The sequence below is a fragment of the Delphinapterus leucas genome, chromosome 19, assembly GCF_059928025.1.
Source record: "Delphinapterus leucas isolate spDelLeu-1000000601 "Yukka" chromosome 19, BTC_Dleu_Yukka2, whole genome shotgun sequence".
NCBI classification, from domain to species: domain Eukaryota; kingdom Metazoa; phylum Chordata; class Mammalia; order Artiodactyla; family Monodontidae; genus Delphinapterus; species Delphinapterus leucas.
In genome coordinates, this window is record NC_143147.1 from 6,522,063 (window position 1) to 6,544,302 (window position 22,240).

The following is a 22,240-nucleotide window of genomic DNA, read 5'->3' on the forward strand; positions in this document are numbered from 1 at the left end:
TGGATGGGGTGAGCAGGTGGGTCAAGAGGGAGGGACGGATGAACAGGTGAGTAGACAATGAACAGATTAAAATTCATCTTTATACCAATTCAGCCATAGAAGATAATTTTCATTGTTTTTCACGGAGGATGGGGCTCACAAAGGCAAAAGTGCCTGGGGTGCTTAAAAGTCATAATGGGGCCCCAGAGGAAGGCCTGATGACTCTCTGGGGGCCCTGTTTTCTTCCCCACCTCCCTCCAGCCTGGCTCAGCCTTCAGGTCTCATTTCCCCACCTCCAGGGCCGTGCTCAGGTGGTTTCTTCTGCAGGGGACACCCTTTCCGGAACCTGCACCACTCACCCTCTCCTCCTCCAGGAAGTCCTTCAGGGCTGGCTCAGCACCTCATCTGGGCTCCCACAAGACCCTTGGTCTTGTGTTTGAAACAGTCTCCACCCAGACGTGAGCCCTGGGCGCCGGGATCTCTCCTCAGGGACGGAGGCCTAAGGACAGGAAATAGCCCGTTACCCCAGCATTTCCCAGACACGGGTCACGTGCCCAGCTGCCATGCAAAGAGGAGGCTAGCGGACAAGTGTGGCCCAGGGAGGCCACGAGGCAGCCACTGGCCACATCCAGTGAAGCGACGGTGGCAGGAGGAGCTTTGGAACTTAGCAGGTGGAACGGCAGGTTTACTGAGGGGCGGGGTACGGGGCGAGGGGAAGCAAGCCGGTGAAATCCCACCTCAGGGCTTTTGCACCTGCTGTTCCCGCTGCCAGGAATGCTCTTCCCCAAACGGGTTCTCCTTCAGTCACTCACCTGTTAGTCTTTGCTCGGCTGTGACCTGCTCAGCGAGGCCTTCCCAGACTCCTTGGTTTTAAGCTGCAGTCCCTCCACCCCAGGAGTACGGGCCCCTCTCTCCTGCCGTTTTCTTCTCAAGGCACTGTCTCCCCCTGGTATTTATTAATCCCCAGCTTGAATGTCAACTCCACAAGGGTGGGGCTGTTGGTCTGTCACCACTTGGTCCCTAGCCCCTTGCACAGGGACCGGCACACCATAGGTGCCCAGCAAGTGTCACAGACCAGGGAAGACTGACAGGGAATGGGTTTGGCGGGCAGAAGTCAGTGAGCACAGAACTGACAATCATTCATTCATCCAATTCCTTCATTCGACAGCATTTATCCAGCACCCACTATGTGTCAGGCACTGCTCTGGGCACGCAGGGCTGAGCACATCAGACAACGTCCCTGGCGTCCTGGAAGCAACACTCCCCAGGGAAGACGAGACATAAACATGCCAGTGTGGCCATGAAAAACGGAACGGCTCAGGCGTGCTCAGGGCCGGGAAGGAGAGAAGCAGAACACGGGGTGCTGCTGGCTGACGCCCCAGGCCTGGCACACCGGGGTCGGCGCACGGGGGACCCCGCCTGTCCTCTGCCTGGACCTCACTGGGGGAGCGTTCCCGACGTTCCCTCAGACATGTGGGAATGTGGTGCACCCACGGCTGGTGTGCAGTAACTGCTCCGGCCGCCCTGGGAGCCTGGGGGACCCCGCTGTGAGAAGCCCGTGGGCCCCAGCAATGCAGCCAGCTCCGTGGCTGCCCTGCCCACTCACGGCATCTCCAAGTGGCAGGCGGGAAGCTGGGCAGCAAGTGCACTCACATTTGTCTCTTTGCTTCTTCCGGCCCCTCAACCCCAGGCTGGGAGGGCCGGGTGCCCTGCTCTGGCGGTGGCTCAGGCTCATCCCCGAGATCTCCGGGGTTGTTGTGAGGACTGACCAAGGTTCAGGCAGCCATGTGGCCTCAACACCATGGGCACAGAGTAAGAATAGACTATATGTGCTCTCTCCCCTCCCTGCCAGTGCCATGCTGTGTGACCTCGGGTGGATTTCCTCCCTCTCTGAGCCTGGAGCTAGTTGGTCCTCAGAGGGAGCTCAGCCAGGATCCCTGAGGTGCTGGGATTTCACCAGTTGTGGTGAGCAGATGGCGGGGGGACGTTCTGCGGCCCCCAGCAGTGCCCCAGAGCTGTCCCTCTCCACGGCCTCAGTGGCCAGCCGGCACAGGGCTGGCACAGAGGAGAACTTCGGGGGCGTTTATGGAACGAATGAGGGAGCAGGCCCTGGAGCTGGGCCCTCCCAGAGGGAGCTTGCTGGGCACAGAGCTGGGAAAAGCGGTGACGGCTGGGGACAGCACCAGCTTCGTCTCTCGCTCTTGACGGCCTGTGTGATCTGCAGCTGTGTACGGCACCTGAGGGCCTCCAGTTCCCCCGTCGCATGGGAGGAGCAAGTCCCATCTGCCTCGGGGGCTGCGCGGGGGATATGAGGGCCCTGGTCCTTGGCTGCACTAGTGGCGGCCTCACGCCTCTCTGAACCTCGGTTTACCCAAGTGCTAGGCGGGAGTGGACCCACACTTCTGGCCTGTCACCTTGAGCCAGGATGAGTGCCCCCACCCCAGGCAGGGAGAGGGGCCTGGATGACGGAGGAGGCGAGGCCGAACCCAAGCCCAAAATAGTCTGAGGTGGCAGGATGATGGAGGTGGCGGGGCTGGGTGGCTTGGCGGTGATGGATGGCTCTGCATCGGCGTGAATAAAACATCTGCCTTCCACCGCCCTGGGCCCAGTGTCCGGGCCTCGTAGGCTAGGCTCGCCCTGCCCGCTTTCCTGGGTCCTCCCTTCTCCCTCTCCTGCTTGACTCGCCAGCGCCCAGAGGACACGCGGACACGCCGAGGCTCTCACAGGCCTGTCCTTGTCCCCTGCTGCCCAGCTGACAGCCTCACTGCCCCCTAAACCCACCCTCCCATTCACACCTCCCTGCCCTGCCTGCAGTGATTCACCTGTCGGGAGGCCCGGCCTCGTTCTCACCTGGGGCAATAACCCCCCATCTCAAGGGCCCCATGAAGTGAGTCTTTCAGGAAGATTTGCCCGCCCCCGACACGGAGGGCCACCCCGTGTGATGGCTGCCTACTCGCCCAGGGGTCCCTCCCTCCACCCCCTTCCACTCTGCCAGCTCTAAGAGGTGCAAGCCAAATGCAGGCTACCTGGAGGTGCCATTTTCACCAGCGGATTTCCAAAGACCTCAGCAGGGCACAGGGAAGTGGGCACCACACTCATTGCTGGTCAAACAGCCACCACTCCCAGAGGGCCATTCAGGCAAGCTCACCAGAAACCACCGACCCACTGAAGACTCTAGCTCATGAATTCCCTTGCACATGTGTGAAACACCTGAGCAAAGATGCTTCCCGCAGCCTGTTTGCAAGAACAAAACATTGCACAGCCGGGATGCCCAGTGCAGGGCACTGATGGGACAAACATTGGTGCCCTCAGACACAGACTGTTACAGAGCCGATCGCTCAGAACAAGAGACACTTCCAAAGGTAACAAGTGAAAAAAAATATAAGGTGTGTAACAGCATTCACACATGCCGTTTTTCTGTTCAAAATAAGAACCACAAAAAAGATTTTGTATCAGTGTTGTGTGTGTATGGGAGCCTCCGGAAGTACACACAAGAAACCCAGTGGTTGCCTCTAGAAGGGAGAAGTGGAGGGCTGGAGGAGGCATCCACGCTGTTCCCTCAGACTCCGTCCCCATGTGTCCATTACAAACTCAATGTAAAAACTGAGTAAATGTAAACCTGCTGACCCACCGACACAGGGATTTTACAACGGTGCCCAAACGCTCTAGAAATAATTAAGACGCGAAGTTGTAACCTCAGGGTTTGTTTTAATGGCTGAGAGGTGGAAAGGGCCCGACGTCCAGCAGCAGGGGACAGTGTCTGGCTTGTGTGCGGCAGGGCTGTGGCAGCCTTGACCACCATCCACACAGGACCCAACGGCGTAAATGGTGCCCCACACAGGCAGTAAGCAGGAAGGCAGACTGCAGGTATCACAGAAGGAGGAGAGTAAGATGTGCTCACGTGCAGAGAGAAGTGTCTGGAGGGCAAGCTTAGCCCTGGGCCCAGATCGTTGGTATCTTCTTGTTTTCTCTGTGTCTTTGAGAATGTGTATGGCTGGTGGGGGTAAAAGGACCTACCCCAGCGAGTGGCGTGGACACATATACACGACAAAACGTAAAACAGAGAGCTGGTGGGAAGCAGCCGCACAGCACGGGGAGCGCAGCTCGGTGCTCTGTGACCACCTAGAGGGGTGGGGTAGGGACGGTGGGAGGGAGACGCAAGAGGGCGGGGATATGAGGACATATGTATGCGTAGAACTGATTCACTTTGTTATACAGTGGAAACTAACGGAACAACGTAAAGCAATTATACTCCAATAAAGATGTTAAAAAAAAAAGGCCCTACCCCAGACTCACTGCCCCCCAGGCTGAGCCGGGCCCCCACGGCACCCCCGAGCTTACCCTAGCACAGCCTGGGCTTCGTGGGCAGGGGGCATCAAACAGCATTGCATGCTGTCCTGTGCGTGACCCCACAGACAGGTCCCTCCTGCGGGCTCCTCCAGGACAAGGCCACACCTGACCATCACTGTCCCTACCACGGGGCTGGGCACGAGGGAAGCACCCAGCTCAGGCCCCACTACTGGCCCACCCTGCAGGCTGCCGTCCCTGAAGCCGGCCGCTCCACTCACATTAGCGGCCTCCACTCTGGGCTCAGAGACAGGCCCCCCCGCTGTCCCCGCACAAGCAAATCGGCCTCACAGAAACACACTCCCACCACACCTCCCAGTCTCACAACCACACGGAGAAATTGGTGGGGGGACAGATGGGGGCTGCGAGGAGCTTTGAAAGGCTAGTCACCCACACACGCCACAGTGCGCCCCTCCTTCCACAGACGGTCCTGTCGGCGCCCTCTGAGGACCCGGCCCCGCAGAGGTGGCGGACTCACGGCCTCTGGGGTCCCACCTGCCAGGTGACCCCAAGCAGAATGGGCACGTTCAATTTGAGTGCTTGGGACCCACTTGGCCCCCGAGTTCCGAGCTTCTGGGAAAAGAGGAGGAGAGGAAGGGAGTGAGGGGCTGGGAGGGGCTGGAGGCAGAGCACAGCAAGGGCAGGTGCTGTGTGACCCCAGGCAAGTGGCTCAGCCTCTCTGGGCAGCCTTGTCAGAGTGTGTAACAGGACCCTGTGAACTCAGGGGCCAGGCCCTTCAGGGTTCCTGGAGCTGCTGGGGTGAGAAGTTCCTGCCAGTGAGGGCTGGCCTCAGCTACAAGCCCTGGGACGCAGAGTTGAGGCCACAGAACAGACCCTCTGAGCCCCACACACCTGGCCCTAAAAATGGGCGGGGCTCAGGGAGAAAGTTAGGCCTGAGGGCTGCGAGTCTCCGAGTCCGTCAAGAGTGCGGAGGGGTCCCGGGTCCAGGGCCCAGAGCCCTGCACGCCTGCTTCCGAGAGGGCAGGAGAACGAGGTCGAGGCAGGGTTTCTGGCTGGGCCAGTCTTCTTGTCCAGAGACTGGAGGGCCGGGGTCTCCCTCCCAGCCGCCCAAGCTGCTGTGTGGGCAGCGCCCAGCCCTGGACACTGGACCTCAGGGGGTGTCTGCTGGGGCTGCAGGATGCACCCTGCACGCATGAGGCGCCACTGAGGGGCCTCCAGGGGCCACGCTCAGGGCAGGGGGAGGCGGCTGGCTCCTCATGACGCCCTTGAGCCTGCCTGCTGAACTTGCCCTGGTCCCACCCCCTCCAGGAGAGACCAGAAGCGACACCACCAGGTGTGACATCATCAGAGGTCTGGCAGCTGGTGTCTGCAGCCCTGACCCCCTCACTGGTGGCCTGGAGACAGTGCGTGTCCTCCACAAAGCTGGTTCTCTCCTCTCTGAGGTAGGGTCACCCCTGGAACGCCAGGACCATCGAGGTGAGCCATGGGTGCATCAGGGCCCTCTCTGCCCCACTACCACCTGGAGCCCTCGTTCTCACCTGTCCCTGCAACGGGGCCGCGTCGTGGGCAACTTCCTCAACCGTGCCCACCTCAGGGCCTTTGCACTCGCCCTCCCCTTCCTGGAAAGCTCTTCCTCCAGACCTCTCGCCGTGTTCAGGTGTCCACTCAGGTGGTACCTCCTCTGAGAGGGCTTCCTTCCCTGTGTTACTCGCCTTCCCGTTTCCCAGTGTTATTCCCACGGTGCTCGCCTCTGCCTGGCATTTCACTATGTTTCCCCAGTGAGAACGTCAGCTCAGGCCTACTGAGCACGGGGCGGACAACCCCTGCCCGGAATCCTGAGCTGCTCACCAGGCCCATCCCCACCCCTCATCCTTAGTGGGTGACCCCACTGGAGGCCTCAGTTTCCCCACCTGCACAGTGAGGGGAGTGGTAAATACAGCCCCTCGGGGGCACTCAGGGGCTCCCTTGGCCAGGCCAGGGGGACAGACTCATTGGTCAGCTCGATGTTTATCAAGTGTCCACGGCTGATCAGAGGGTCGGGGGAGCTGCAAACTGCATGGGGTCCAGGATCTGGAAGAAGGAACGTCACCGCCACGGTCCCAACCACGCCGGCGCCACAGGCAGGGGGCTGCGCCCGTGCCGGCGGGTCTCCTTCCCTGCCACCTTGAGGCTTCAGGGAGGCCAGGTGAGCTTGGGCAGCGCCTCTCTTTGGAGGAGGAAGGGGATGCAGAGACGCCTCCCACACGCGCATCCTGGGAGCCTGTCCGGAGCGTCAGTCACACCCTGGTCACTGAGCAGCCAGGGCCCCATCCCTGGTGTGTCTTGATGTTTCTTGGCTGCCTCTGACTGACGTTGAAAAACCCACGTGAGGCTGGCATTCCGCTGCAGAATCTGCCCGAGGTTTGTTCTCGCAGGAAGTGTCACGTCCTGCCCCGGATTTTCGAGGAAAGCCGATGTCCCAAGAAGACGGGTCGTGAGTGCCCTGCAGCTTGGCTTTCTCCAGGGTAAGGCCGCCCCGTGACACACAGTGACAGTGGGAGAGCCAGGACTCGGGCGTCCCGTGCACCTTGGTTACTGGGCCACGGTTCCCCTGTGGTCCCCGACCTCTCTGTCTGTGACCTGGTTCCTCAGAGCCCTGGGTCCCCGGCCGCAGTCCCCCGGATAAGGGAGGAAGGAGCAGAGTGCAGCCTGCTGGGGACAGAAGGAGGGTGAACCCTCCAAACACCAGAGACCGTGACCCAGCAACGCCCTCCAAGGTCTCTGCCTGAAAGAACTGAATCCCGTGTTCTCACAAAACCATCTGAGAGGGACTTCCCTGGTGGCGCAGTGGTTAAGAATCCGCCTGCCGATGCATGGGACACAGGTTCGAGCCCTGGTCCGGGAAGATCCCACATGCCGCGGAGCAACTAAGACCGTGCACCACAGCTACTGAGCCTGCGCTCTAGAGCCCACGAGCCACAACTGCTGAGCCCGCGTGCCACAACTACCGAAGCCCGCACACTGCAACAGAGTAGCCCCCACTCACCGCAACTAGAGAAAGCCCGCGTGCAGCAACAGAGACCCAACGCAGCCAAAAATAAAAATAAATTAATTAATTAAAAAAAAAAACCCATCTGAGAAGGTTGAGAACGGCACTGCCCACAATGGCCAAAGGGGGGCACAAACCAAGTGCCTGTCAACAGATGAACGGACACACAAAGGTGATCTGTCCTCACGGTGGAATATTACTCCACCCCGGAAAGAATGAAGCTCTGGCCAGGCTGCAATGTGGATGAATCTGGAGGTCATTATGCCAAATGAGGTGGCGCAAAGGACAAAGACGATGACCCCTTACACGCAGCATTCAGACCAGGCAAATCCACAGACAGAAAGCAGCCTAGAGGCTGCCCAGGGCTGGGTGACTGCTGGCGGGCACAGGGCGCTCCTTCTGGAGAGCGAGAATGCTCTGCAACTAGAGCGTGGAGACGTTTGCACGACACTGAACATACTCGACACCGCTGAACTGTACACTTTGGGTAATTTCATGTCACGTAACTTTTACCTCAATAAAAAAGGGGGAACCACCAGGGCCACGGCAGGACCGCGGCAGCAACAGCAGGTGACACGGTGAGCAGACGCCCGCGTGCAAGTGCCTCCTGCCACCTGCCGGCTGTGTGACCTTGGGCACGTTCCTTCCCTCTCTGAGCCCCCATTTCTCCACCTGGGGAGAGGAGAACACACCAGCTCCAGGACGGCGGGGAGGACAAGCGGGCGTGTCTGGAGCAGGCCTGCTGCCGCATTACCGCCACCAGGAAGGGCCACAGCACCTGAGCCTGGCTGCCCTGGGTGGGCGAGGCTCCCAGCTGCCCCAGACCATGTCTGCGGCCACGGCCACCCCACCCCCAGCGGCCAAGATCTGAGCCACAGCGGCCATCCCTCCGCATCCTTGGTCAGCTGGCGTCTCGTCCCTGGGCTTTGCCCACCCGTGTGTGAAGGGACCAGACACCAGCCATCTGCAGAGCTCCCAGCCCCAGGACCTTTCTGCTCCTGGAGCCTCACGGGGTCAGCAGCAGGGATGACTCAACAGGGGAGGGTTCAAATCCCAGCTCCCCCACTGCGCAGCCCTCCACCCTCGGGACCCAGTTGCCACAGTCAGTGGCTCCCTGCCTCAGTCTCCCCACCTGTAAACGTGGGTAATAATTTCAGCCGCTCTGTGGGGTGCAGGGAGGCCTGCATGAGTCCTGACTCATGGCACTGGCTCCACAGGTGTGGGTCAAACGTCTAAGTCTTACAACCCCTGTTCTTCAGGTGAAGAGACAGAGGGTCAGGCTGGAATGTGCAACGGGGGCCACAGGCTGGGTGGCTCCATGCCAGGTAGCCTGGCTGTGCTAAGCCCAAGTCCGCCCAAGGGTGGAGACTCAGGTGGGCTGGGCGGAGAGGGGAGGCCAGGAAGGAAGGGGGCTGGGGGGAGAGGGCGGGGGAGGGAGCTGGCCCTCACGCGCACACATGGACGCGCGCACACGCTCACACACGGACACATGCAGAAAGAGCTACCCGGAGGGGACGGGCAGCGTGGCCTGCGCCGGGGGCGGATTCAGCCCTACCAACCGTGCTTTATAAATTTTGCATCATCTCAGCTATGAATAGCTTCCTCCACAGCAAGACAGACAGTTCAAAGGGAAGAGAAGTGCTTGCAGTGGGGGGCGGGGGGGGGGGGGAGAGGAGGGGTGACAAGGGAGCTGCAGGATGGGAAGGGCCAGGTGTGTCTGGGCCCAGGAGGGTGCAGCAGGAGGCCTGGAGACCCCATCCTCCCCTGCCCTGTGGGGCTGCAAGGCCACTTCTCAGACAGGCACACTGAGGCCTGGGGAGGTTACCCTCCACCGAAGGTCACACACGCCGGCCTGGTCCTGAGGTGAACACATGAAGTGGCCAGCGAGCTGATAGGGAGGGGTGAGCTCAAGGGGGCTGGCCGGTGCCCGGGGCAGCCTCCAAGAGCCACTTCATGGCTGGGGAGCCTTGGAAAAGACGCAAGACCTCTCTGTGCCTCAGTTTCCCCAATAGTAAATGTGTGATGATAAAACTACCTGCCCCACCGTGGGTGGTTGAGGTACAGCCTCCAAGCCCCCTGCCCAGGGTTCAAGTCCAGCCCTGCTGTCCAGCAGCCGTGGAACTGTCCCCCTGCAGAGTGGTCCCACGTGCTTGTGAGAACGAGCCTGGTGCAGCGTTAGAGCCACGTGCGTGTTTATCACCGCCGTTAGTTTTCTGGTCAGCGAAACGTGAGGGGGCCCCTCCCCCATAAAGTCACTGCTGGGCAGCCCCATCGGCCACCAGGGTGTCACCCCAAAGTGTCCGAGGCACACGTCCAGTCCCCGCCGGGCCAGTGCCGGTTGAGGCCAGGGAATGCGGTGAGGGGACGCTTGCCGCTGGCGGGGCTGGGGTGACGGGGCCACATCCCCGCGTTCCTGGTTCAGGGGCCTCAGGCCATCGCCTCGACCCTGCACCTGGGGAGCAGGCTTGTAAACCGAAGGGTGCACCCTGCCTTGTCGGGTTTCCGTGGGAACCGACACCCAGCACCACATCCAGGCCAGTTATGAACACGCCCCCGACAGTGGCTTCACCCGGCGTCACACGTGCCAGGTGCTGCTTACATGCTTGATGTGTCTCTACTCACGTCACCTTCAAACCGCTCTGCATCCTGAGGAGATGCCCTGAGCGTCCTGTCTGCCAGGTGGGGAAACCAAGTCCCCGGGGAAGCGAAGGGTTTGCCCAGGACGCGGGCTCATCCTCATCCCTCTGTCACCATGCTGGGTCCCGGCTCTTCGTTCAGGCACTGGGGGACCGGGGTGAGACCCGTCCCCTCTGTGGGCCTCCGCCCCTCAGCAGCGATGGCTCTGAGAGGAAAGAGAAGGACCCAGGTCCCGCCGGGCCCTCCCCTCGCCGGCTGGGGAGGCGAGTTCTGCAGCTCTGCTCTCCTCCACGGGACACGGCCAGCAGCTCCTGCCGCAGGTCCGAGTGAGGCAAAGTGCACGAAGCCCTTAGCAAGAGCCCAGCTGACGAGAGTCGTCTCCGAGACCGAGGGGAGGCCGGGGCTCCGCAAAGCCAGGGCCCTCGTGGCCCTCTGAGCAGGTGCATCTGGGGCTGCTGTCCCCACCGTCTCCTGTGTGCCACAGCCCTGCCGGCCAGGCAGAGGAGACCCCAAGGGAGCAGAGGCTTGGGGAGCGGACCTTCGCCAAGGAGAAACATGGCTTCTCCAGCCCCTCAGAACCCGCCCCCCGAGCACCCGCCAGCCACAGGCCCTGGAGCCTGGACGGTTCCCCGCCAGGCAGCTTGGGCTCGGGACTCACCCCGGCTCCCCGCTTCCAGCCACACGACTGTGGCGGGTGGCCTTCCCGTCCCCCACGTGGCTGGTGGCATCGGCCCCACAGCAGAACTTGTCGTGGAAGCTCAGGGCCGTGACACAGACGATGCGCCCGGCTGGGCCTGACATTCCGGCCTCTGAGGCCAGTCAGTGAGACGAGCAGGGCCGCCGAGTCGGACACTCCCAGGGCCACACCTTGACTCACCATGTGGCCCGGGCAAGCTCTTTGCCTTTCTGCCTTGGTCTCCTCATCCGCAAAACAGGCTTAGTAACGCCTAGCGCGGGACGCTGTCGCGAGCAGGAAGGCAGGTGAGACCAGGGCGGCGCCCAGCAGATGGCACTGGCGCCATCACGGCTGCTGCTGCGGCTGGCGGGGCCCCTCCGTGCCGGGGACGCCAGCATCCCGTCCAAGGGCCTGCAGCTGTCCTCAGGGAGAACCTTCCCTCGCCCCCTTCCCGGCATGACTGACACAACAAACACAGCAGAAGGGAAAGGAAGGGTGTGAGTCGGCTGGAGAGGTCAGCAGCAAAGCCAGAGCAAGTGGGGCTAGGGACCAGGCCCGGCTGGAGGTCCTCACCGTGCCTGACTTGGGGGCTCCGCGGGGGTCCAGTCCAGGCACACACACCTGCGTGTTGGGACGTGAGGTCAGTGGCTCACCTACTGAATCACTGGGGTCAAAGCCGGTTGGGCCATGACCGACGTCAGGCTAAGTGACCTCAGCTGCCTGGGCCTCAGCTAATAGCCCAGAGCCGACAAGAGCATCACGAACACCTGTGGTGAATAATAAACACAAAATCAGCACTTTTTATCTTATGAAGCTCGTTAGAGCTTCTTTCCCACAGCCAGCCTCCATGACCTCATTTCTGTTAGGCCAAAACTTCCATCAACTTCTAGCACCCTAACTTCTAGTCCCCCCTCTGACTGTGTCTGCCTCTTCCATCAAACTAGAGCTTCTGGAGAGCAGACACTGAGTTTGATTTCTCTGTGGCGCCAGCAACACCCAACATAAGGCCTGAGAGCTCAGAACATGTTTACCGACTGAATGCATGATGGCTTTTCACCACACGTAAATTGCAAATATGGCCACACATTCTTCGCAGTGACTGCCACCAGGAGATGGACTCTATCTCCCGTCGCTTTGAATCGTGAGCTTTACAGTAGCTGTAGGATAGGCAGAGGTGAAACCGGGCCGAGACTAAGAGTAGGTCTCCAAAGGGCCTGCAGCTTTCTGCCTCTGGTCAGCTGGCCTGGGCTGGCCTGCTGGAGGGCGAGGGGCCTCTTGGAAGTGAGGCCCAGGCACCCCACCTGAGTTGGCCAACAGTGAGCTAAGCCCAGTGGAGAACAGCCGAGCCCAGTGCAAATCACCAACCCACAGATGGCGAGCAAGATAAAAGCACTGTGGTTTTGTACCCCTGCGTTTAGGGGATGTATGTTACAGTGCGATAGGTGATTGGCACACACCATATCCTCATCTCTCAGGTGCGGAGATTTGAGGTTTCAATGGGCCAGATCTCCAGGCCTCATCCCCATCTGCAAGGGGGCATCCTACCCACTGTCCCATCACGAGGAACTGAGGGGATGCAGCCGCAGTGAATGAAGAGCGTGCACCCTGGGAATGGACGGCTGTGACAGTCCTGCCAGCAGTTTGGCTGCTCACTGATAAAGATGTTGCAGATAAAGCTCACGCCAAGGGCGCCTTCTCAGCCCTCCTGACGTTTGGCACTGGCTGTTCATCGGTCGAGGGGCAGCTTGGCCCCAGCAGACAAGGGTACAAGGACCAGCATCAGTCCCCTCCCCACTGATTTTGGACCCGCGAGGAGGGGTCTTCTCCTCCATCTGAGAGTCGGCTGTGGCCTGCGTGGGGGCAATGGGAAGGTAAGGAGGAGAGCTCAGAGCCTGCCTTGCTTCCCGCTGGCAGGCAGGGCCTCCCATGCCCCTGCAGCCCCGGCCGCACCAGGCCGACCACACTTTCTGCACCTGCCACACCTTTGCAGCTGTCGCTTCCACTGCCTGCTGCGCCCTTTCCTCTTTCCTTGTCAGACCACGGCCAACTTGTGTGCAACCCTCAAAGCCCAGCCACATTAATGTCCTCTTTGGCCCTGATTCCAGGCAGGATCCATCTCTCTGTGTCCCACCCCCAGGCCCGGGCCCTGAGCTGAAATGGTCAGTTCAGCAGCATATTTCCCGCCAGCATGGAAACCTCTCGAGGGCAGAAGCCACTCTGTCCACACCCTGTCCTCCAACCCCGCACAGGCCAGGTCCCAGCAGGGACTTGACCTGAATTAAGGTAAGTTAGAGGAAGTAAAACTCAGGCACCCGCTCTGACTACACTTCTCCAGGAAAATACATTCCCCAGGCACCGTGTCCACTCATTCCAGCCATCTCAAACCTGGTCATGATTGTGAGTCACTGGGTAAGGTCCAGGGGGGCTGGGGGAGGGGGGGAGGTCCCGCCTCAGACTGCAAATCAAACACTCTGTGGATGGGGCTCTGGAACCTGTATTTTAACACGCCTTGCCCTGTCTGCCTGTGCCCGTGACTCCTACCCATGGCCAGGGCTGAGAAGGCTGGGCTGGAACAGGGGTTTAAGCTGGGTCCCAGAGCACCCTCGGATCCGCAGGGGTGCCAGGCGCAGGAGATGCAGGATCCCCCCACCTTGAACCTTGCTCCAGCTTCCAATGTGTTTTACATATCGGGGCTTGGAGCATGTTCTTTCTTTTTTTCTCAATAGGTTTGTTAACTTCCATGCGGTGTGGGTGCACGTGTAATTAGGATCAGCGCCTCGGAAGTCATCTGACAGCATTTGCTAAAGATGCCCACAGCCTGTGACCCAGCAGGTCCACTCGGGTGTGAGCCCACAGGAACCCAGCAGGTCCACTCTGGGGTGTGAGCCCACAGCCTGTGACCCAGCAGGTCCACTCGGGTGTGAGCCCACAGCCTGTGACCCAGCAGGTCCACTCGGGTGTGAGCCCACAGCCTGTGACCCAGCAGGTCCACTCTGGGGTGTGAGCCCACAGGAACCCAGCAGGTCCACTCGGGTGTGAGCCCACAGGAAGTGAATCCACCGGAAGGTACACAGCAGACGCTCTTGCTGCTTTATTCAGAATCACCCTAAACTGGAAGCAACCCATCAAGAAGAGGAAGGACGAACACACCGTGCACATCCACACGGCGGCACAAAGCACAGCGGCGACGCGGACCAGTCACGTGCACCAGCGCTGCAGACGCGTTCCCGGCGAGGGACCCAGATGCAGAGCCACACACATGCCTCCAAACGGGCCCGTCGGTTCTCGGCGATGCCGTCGGAGTGGGGCTGCCTGCGGGGTGCCGGGGCCTGACCTGGGTGGTGGCCACGTGGCGGACGCGTGAACACGTCGTGAACACGCTTTATTTAAGCAGAACCATGAAGAAAAGGTTGACAAAATGAGTCCGCTTAACCCTGGTGTTGTGGAGACACCTGCCCCAGAGGCTTTCAGATCTGGGCTCACTCTGGCTCTCCCAGCCACGCAGCCTCGGGCCTCCCTCTGACCCCACGAGACTGCAGGCCCAGGTCAAGCCAAGTCAGCCATTGGAAAGGGACACCACCATCCTCCGAGGGGACCCTCAGGCCCTGTTGCTGCACTCTAGCCACAGCCACCCCCGGGCCTGCCAGCCTGGACGTCCAGAGGGCTGCTCTCTCCATTCCTCCAACAGACCCTGCTTATTCCTCAACACAGGCGCTTTGCACCTGCCCTGCCAGGACTGCCGTCCACATCTCCGTGCACTTCATGTCACCTCTTCTGGGGGGCCCCAGACGGCTCAGCAAACCCTGGGAAAGCTGCCCCTGCCTCACCCCTCCTGTGACTGTGATTAGGATGACTTCTTTCTCTGCCATCTATTCGCCCTCCCAGCCTGAGCCCCCTGGGGCAGGTCAAGTTCGGGGCCGCATCCACAGGCAGCCTGCTCACAGCGGGGCTGGTGGACGCGTGCTGGATGAGTGAGTGGACAAGAGAGTGAATCAGGGCATGTGGAGCCGAGCTCAGAATCTCCCGAGACCACAGGCAGGCCGGGAGGTCTCCGGGGAGCAGAGGCAGTGATCAGCAGGGCAGGACAAGGCCGGGGGGCCGGGCCTCAGCGGAGAACGGGAGCCGCGGGCTTCAGGACTGAGGAGGACGGCACTGCCCTAATGGCCCCGGAACCAGCCCTGCCTGCGGGGTCGCGGCAAGGAGCACAGCCTGGAGCCGCCCACCTGGGGTCAGACGTCTGCGCCGCGCCCTCGGGAGGGGAGCTGTCCCGTGCAGGCTGGCACGGAAGGTGCTCAGAACAGAACTGGCTGCACAAATGTTAGTGCTTTTGAGTGTCTGCCGTGGGCCATGGCCGGCTCGCGCCCGGCCCCGAGGCAGTGCTGTGACACCATTTTGCCGATGAGGAAACTGAGGCCCAGGGAGGTAAAGCTACCAGCCCGAGGCGGAGCCGGGATTGGAGCTGAGTCCTCACTCCAGAGCCCAGGACTCCACCCCCAGGCGCTTTACCTCCCCGCTCTGCCCCACACACAGCGCGACCTTGGCCACGTCACCACCCTCTGGGCTCATCGCCCCACCCCCACCCCCGACCCGGACTCTCTCGGGAGGCCCAGCAGCCCGAGGCCTCTGCCCACCGCCGAGCCCATTCATCCTCCCTGACGGACGGCCGGACTCCGACCTCTGGCTCTGACCAGCGAGGCTGAAAACACACCCACACAATGTTTCCATTGGCTTTCCTCGGCTTACGGGCTGGGGTCTGCGGCTGCTTCCAGCTCTGACTCCAGAGGCCCTGCAGGCTCCGGAGGAGCCAGGCCGGGTGACACCCCGCCTTTCAGCCCAGGGGGACCACCACACCTCTCCCCACCCCGAGAAATGGGCTCGCGTCGCCCCGCCCCCTGAGGGCCCACGTGGCGTTTCCCTGGGCGCATGTGCACCCGGCTCCTCTGGCCCCCACACTGTGGCCTGCGGTGACACGGATTCAGTGTGACTCAGCAGAGGACGAGGGCAGTGGGCACTGTGTTGCTGAGTCAGTGTTTGTGCTCTGGAGCAGGGCCTCAGCTGGATGCCTGAAGAGGGGTCAGGACATTGACCAGAAGCTGGAAGTCCGAGCCAGAGGGTCCTCGGAGAGGCCAGATGGGAAGCTGCACTTTCTACAGCGCTCGAGGTGGGACCGAAGGTTCCGGAAGCCGTGAGCCCAGTGCACCGGCCAACCCACCCACGGGTGAGTGTTCCCCAGCTTCCCGCCTGGGCGGAGGCGGAAGCGCCTGCAGCCGCGGGGCCTCACCCTTCACACACACACCGGATCCTCGTCTGCTCACAGGCCATCCTGAGCAGACCCCTCGCTGACCCTCTCAGAGCCTTCTCCCCGGATCCCTGAACCCAGACCTTACTCCGGCTGTGCTGGCCGTTACAGGAGCGTCTAGCCACACGTAGCTTTCTAAATTTAAATTAATTAAAGTTAAATTTAATAAAAATCCAGTTCCACAGTCTCACTAGCTACATACAGTTTAGTGCTCAGTGGCAACGTGAGGCCAGCAGCCACCACACCGGGCAGCACAGATCCAGAGCGTTTCCGCCTTCGCAGAAAGTCCTCAGCTCTAGAGGATAAATCCTGATGGGTCTAAACCAGTCATAGAATCCCACTGCCCAGAGCCAGTGGCTGGTCTCTTCTACTGAACAGGGAGACAGAAGGGAAGGCTGAGAAAGATGATCCTCCTGGTACAAAGGGATGGACGTGGGAGGAGCAGACACTTTACACATTGGTGACCCACCCCTTGCCTGCAGCCTTTGAAGACTGTAGTGAAAGGATGTGAAGGCTGGAGCTAAGGCAGCCTTCTTGCAGCTATAAGGCAATAAGTCTCAGAACAAAAGCCAACACACGGCAGGGGGCAAAACAGAAGGATGGAAGGAGACTGGGCCTCCACTGACCAGTGGAACTTACTGCCTCTGAACTTTTCTTGGTATGAGACTGTTTATTATTCAAGCAGCTGTAGTTGGGGATTTCTGTCACCTGCAGCTGAGTACTTTCTAACTGATAAACTATGAAACAATACCTGCATCCGACTTCCAGGCCTCTAAGTCGTTCCTTCCAAGTGAAAGGTCCCTCTTCTCAACTCTCTCCAAATCCCAGCCATGTTTTAGGGCCCAGATCGAGGGCCACCTTCTCTTAACATCCCCCACAAAGCAGGAAGTGACCCCTTCCTCCTGTAACCCATAGGCTGGTCCCCGTCTTTCAGCACTTGGCACCAACGCACGGCACAGCAAGGACAGAGTCACTACCCATCCTCATGGAGCTGTACCCCCAGACCCTACAAAAGTGCCTGGCGAGTAGCAGGCACTCAAATAATATTTGGTGAAGAAAGAACAGATGCTTTGGGACTTCCCTGGTGGTCCGGTAGCTAAGACTCCACACTTCCACTGCTGGGGGCACGGGTTCAATCCCTGGTCGGGGAACTAAGATCTCGCATGCCACTTGGTGTGGCCAAAAAAAAAAAAAAGAATAGATGCTTTATCTTAGCATCTCCACCATGCCCTACACGTGATGTACGTTTACACTAAAGTTTGTGAAGAAGTGGAGAAATTCAAAGTGAGCTGTCTACCCCTACCTCACACCATCTACCCAAATACAGTCCTGGTCAATTAAAGGGTCAAATGCAGAAGCAAACGGTTCATATTTTTATTTCTTTCTTTAAAATTCTATGTGGAGCCAATTGATGAATGAAAGGATCAACAGAATGTAGTATATGCATACAACAAGATATTATTCAGCCTTGAAAAGGAGGCAAATCCTGGGACTTCCCTGGTGGTCCAGTGGTTAAGACTTCCCCTTCCAATGCAGGGGATGCAGGTTCGATCTCTGGTTGGGGAGCTAGGATCCCACATGCCTCTTGACCAAAAAACCAAAACATAAAACTGAAGCAATATTGTAACACAGCAGTCCCCAACATTTTTGGCACCAGGGACCAGTTTTGTGGAAGACAGTTTTTCCACGGACCGGGGCCGGGTTGGGGGGCGGGGGCGGGGGTGGAGGGGAGAGGGGTGGTTTCGGGATGATTCAAGCACATTACATTTATTGTGCATTTTATCTCTATTATTATTACATTGTAATACGCAATGAAATAATTATACAACTCCCTATAATGCAGAATCAGTGGGAGCCCTGAGACCCCTCTGCTAATGAGAATCTCTATTTGCAGCCTCTCCCCAGCGCTAGCATCACCACCTCAGCTCTACCTCAGACCATCAGGCATTAGATTCTCGTAAGGAGTGTGCAACCTAGATCCCTCACACGTGCAGTTCACAGTAGGCTTCGCGCTCCTATGAGAATCTAATGCCGACGCTGATTTGACAGGAGGCGGAGCTCAGGCGGTAATGCGAGCGATGGGAAGCGGATGTAAACACAGATGAAGCTTTGCTCACTCGCCCACCACTCACCTCCTGCTATGTGGCCCGGGTCCCAACAGGCCACACACCGGTACCAGTCCATGGTCCGGGGGTTGGGGACCCCTGTTGTAACAAATTCAATAAAGACTTTAAAAATAGTCCACACCAAAAAAATCTTTAAAAAAAAAAAAAAAGGAAGGAAATCCTGCCACAACATGGGTGAATCTTGAGGACATTATGCTGAATGAAATTAAGCCAATCACAAAAATACAAATATCATACTTGTATTCATAGAGATAGGAAGCAGAATGGCAGATGCCAGGGCCTGGGGCTGGGGGGTGAGGAGTTGTTTCATGTTGGGGACAGAGTTCAGCTTTGCAACGTGAAAAGAGTTCTGGGGGCTGGCTGCACGACAAGTGAATGTACTTAACAGGAATGAACTTCAAAATGCACTTAAAAATGGTTAAGATTGGGCTTCCCTGGTGGCGCAGTGGTTGAGGGTCCGCCTGCCGATGCAGGGGACGCGGGTTCGTGCCCCGGTCCGGGAAGATCCCACGTGCCGCGGAGCGGCTGGGCCCGTGAGCCATGGCCGCTGAGCCTGCGCGTCCGGAGCCTGTGCTCCGCAACGGGAGAGGCTGCAACAGTGAGGGGCCCACGTACCGCCAAAATAAATAAATAAATAAAATGGTTAAGATACTCAACATTACGTTACATGTATTTTACCACAATTTTAAAACTTTTAAGTGATACGTGGGATATACACATACAGAAGGGTACATAAAATGACTGTCCGGGTTGAACCAGAATGCAAAGACGAGCCCCCGTGGGCCCAAACCATCTGAAGAAATAGAGCATCATAGCCCCTGTGAAGCCGAGCATCCCTGCCTGATTTCACCGCATCCCTTAGAAGAAACTACCCTTTAGACGCTGTGTTCACCATGTCCTTGCTTTCCTTTACACTTTTGCCAGGCATGTTCTTAAACAATAGACAGTTCAGTTTTGTTCAGTTATAACCTCTACATAAATAAAATCAATAAAGCAAATGCGACATCTCTTCTGACACTTCTTTTTCTCCTGGTTATTTTTGGGGTAGGCATTTTTATTACTATTATTTGTTAAACTTGCATTCGTGTCATAGACTCTTTGGTATGTCTCATAGATTTCACAGTTAAAAATAAATACACACAGTGCTAAATGTAAAGATAGAAGTTCTTAAAAATAATAATAATAAGGGAATCTTGGTAACTGTTTTTATAATCCTCAGCTGAGGAAGGACTTTCCAAGCATCACACCAAAGACAGAGCCCCAAAGGAATAAGCCGACATGCTGGATGACAGAACATTTAAAAACGTCTGTGGATAAAATATGCCTGAAGCAGAGTCATAAAGGCAAAACAAAAACTGTGAAAAGTATTCACAACGTAAGACAGAAGAGATTAACATCACCGCTATATGAAGGGCCCTTCCAAATCAGCTAAGAAAAGATGAACACGCTCCCACGCTGCTGGTCTTGATATAAGTTGGTCCCACGGTTTAAGAAGGCGATACGCATTGATATATATCAAAAGTCAAAAGAAAAGTTTAGACCCTTTAACCTCGTAATCCCACTTTTAGGAACTTTTGCCTTAGAAAATAACCAGAGATGTGTACCAACGTCACATAGAGGTCCTTCACAATCATATCTGTAATGAGGAAAAATGCAAGTGTCCTAAGTGCTAAACAACAGGGGATGGTTTGAATTATCAAAACCACTGAAATCCTGTTTCAGGGAAATATTGCTGATATATGAGTTAACTATAGAAGCAGGTTATGCTCTGATAGACGGCTGATTGGGAAACAATGTGGTGCAGTCGCTTTGGAACACAGCCTGGCAGCTTCTTCTAGGGTCAAATATGCATTTGCTATACCACCCAGCAATTCTACCCTTAGGTATTTACCCACGAGAAAGGAAAACACAACCACACAAAACTTGGGCACAAATGTTCATAACAGCTTTCCTCACAGCAGCCCAAACTGGAGAGAACCCAACTGTCTGTCCACTGGGGAGCAGTCATGCGTACTGTGGAGGGCTGCTTGGCAACAAAAAGGAACAGACTTTCGGGTAAATCTCAAAAGCATCACGTTAAGTGAATGGAGCTAGACATAACAGGCTACGTACAGTGGGATTCCATTTATACAGCACTCTGGAAAAGGCAAAACCACAGTGTCAGGAAAATGACCAGTGTTTGCCAGGAGCCGGAGGTGGGACTGGAGGTCGACTGCCAATTGGTCAGAGAGAATTTCGGGAACGAAGGAAGTGCTGTTCCTAACCTTGATCAAGGCGGCGATTATACAGCTGTCGACACTTATCAAGCTCATCAAGGTGTCACTTAAAATTGGTGGATTTTATTATCCATAAATTATGCCTCAATAAAGCAGACTGTTAACGGCCTTTTTGAAAAGAATGTTATAAAATAACATGGCTGGGGACTCCGCTGGTGGCGCAGTGGTTGAGAATCTGCCTGCCAATGCAGGGGACGCGGGTTCGAGCCCTGGCCCGGGAAGATCCCACACGCCACGGAGCAACTAAGCCCGTGCACCACAACTACTGAGCCTGTGCTCTAGAGCCCGCGAGCCACAACTACTGAAGCCCCCACGCCTAGAGCCTGTGCTCCACAATAAGAGAAGCCACCGCAATGAGAAGCCCGCGCACCGCAATGAAGAGTAGCCCCCGCTCGCCGCAACCAGAGAAAAGCCCACGCACAGCAACGAAGACCCAATGCAGCCAAAAATAAATAAATTAATTAACTAACTAAAACAAAAATAACATGGTTGATAGGGCCTCAATTTTGTGTGAAAAAAACAGTACAGGGCTTCCCTGATGGCGCAGTGGTTGAGAGTCCGCCTGCCGATGCAGGGGACACGGGTTCGTGCCCCGGTCCGCGAAGATCCCACATGCCGTGGAGTGGCTGGGCCCGTGAGCCATGGCCGCTGAGCCTGCGCGTCCGGAGCCTGTGCTCCGCAACGGGAGAGGCCACAACAGTGAGAGGCCCGCCTACCACAAAGAAAAAAAAAAAAAAAAAGTACACATCTGTGTTGGTTAGGACTAGGATATGCTGGGTGACAAAAGCCCACAGTCTTGGTGGGTGAGCCAAACTACGCTTCTCAAACTCACGTCCCAGCCTAGAACAAGCTGGCCGATGGTCGCGGCTGCTCTCCCCTGCGTGCTGACTACAGCTGGCATCCGGGCAGCCTCCACCCTCTCGTTCAGAACCTGCAGAGTCTCTGTCCACAAGGCTGAGGATGGAGGAGCTCCAGCTCCCACCTGTGTCATCCTGAAATTAACACGTGTCACTTCTGTTCATTGCCCATGGGCCAAACAAGTCACGTGGCCCCAACCCAATGGCCAGGGAGACTGGAAACACGGGCCTCCAGTGAACGCTCGTGGCCTCTGCTGTAATCCTCCAAACACGCCTGCCCCCTCCTTCCTACACAGAGAACACACCCCTCGTCCCCTCCAGCACAGCCTCCAGCTCAGAGCAAGGGATCTCTGGGGACATGCAGTGGCCACTGTCTGGGCGGCTCCTCTTAACTCCAGAGCCTTGTGAACTAAAACAGTGGGTTATCGACCCTCTCCACGCACACACATGAGATACAGGCATCAGACAACAACAGTAAGATTCCCATCTGGAGCCCATCAAGACACTTCCAAGTTCAAAGCCACCAGGCACACTTTGTGCAGCCCCGTCTTGAGGCATTAGGCCCTGAGCCCTCTCTGCGCCGCAAGCCATGTCCCGGTGACCCCTCGCTCTGCCTTTTGGGGGTGCGCCTCTTTCTCTCCTATCTCGTTTCCCCTCTTGGCCGCATCCGGAGTGACTCTCCTCACTGCTCAGCCCCCTGCCCGTCTCCAGGGAGGGTGAAAGTCCCCACGCCACCTCATCCCATTTCAAGTCTCCAGTCACCGAGGCTTCTGCGGGCCAGGAATGGGATTCCATTGGAATGACACTCCCTTTGGAAACCTAGCAGGTTCTGACCTGCTCGCCTCGGGTCTGTTCCACGTGCCAGTTACTACACCTGAACTTCTTCTTCCCAAGAAACAGTTCTCACCTACGCAATTTCCCTTTATCATCTACGGGCCTCTTTCTCTAGTTACTGGTTGAATCTATCTGAAACAGAGCTGGGAAGGCCAAATCCTCACTGCAACGTTCACCCAGCGAGAGATGTTGCTGGGTTTCTGGCCCAAAGCCTTTTGAA

The 22,240-nt window shown here is 57.7% G+C and overlaps 1 long non-coding RNA gene across 4 annotated transcripts in view; it reads right to left on the reverse strand.

Annotated features, from left to right (window-relative positions):
- The window catches only part of LOC149744728 (uncharacterized), a 41,990-nt gene that overhangs the window by 14,102 nt on the left and 5,648 nt on the right, over window positions 1-22,240 (reverse strand). For 3 of the 4 annotated variants that reach the window (XR_016388812.1, XR_016388813.1, XR_016388811.1), the window contains exons 2-3: window positions 11,202-11,395; window positions 339-478 (exon numbers count right to left, since the gene is read on the reverse strand). This is a non-coding gene — a long non-coding RNA (uncharacterized LOC149744728). The remainder of the gene's footprint in view (window positions 1-338; window positions 479-11,201; window positions 11,396-22,240) is intronic. The other variant, XR_016388814.1, reaches the window with a different exon arrangement.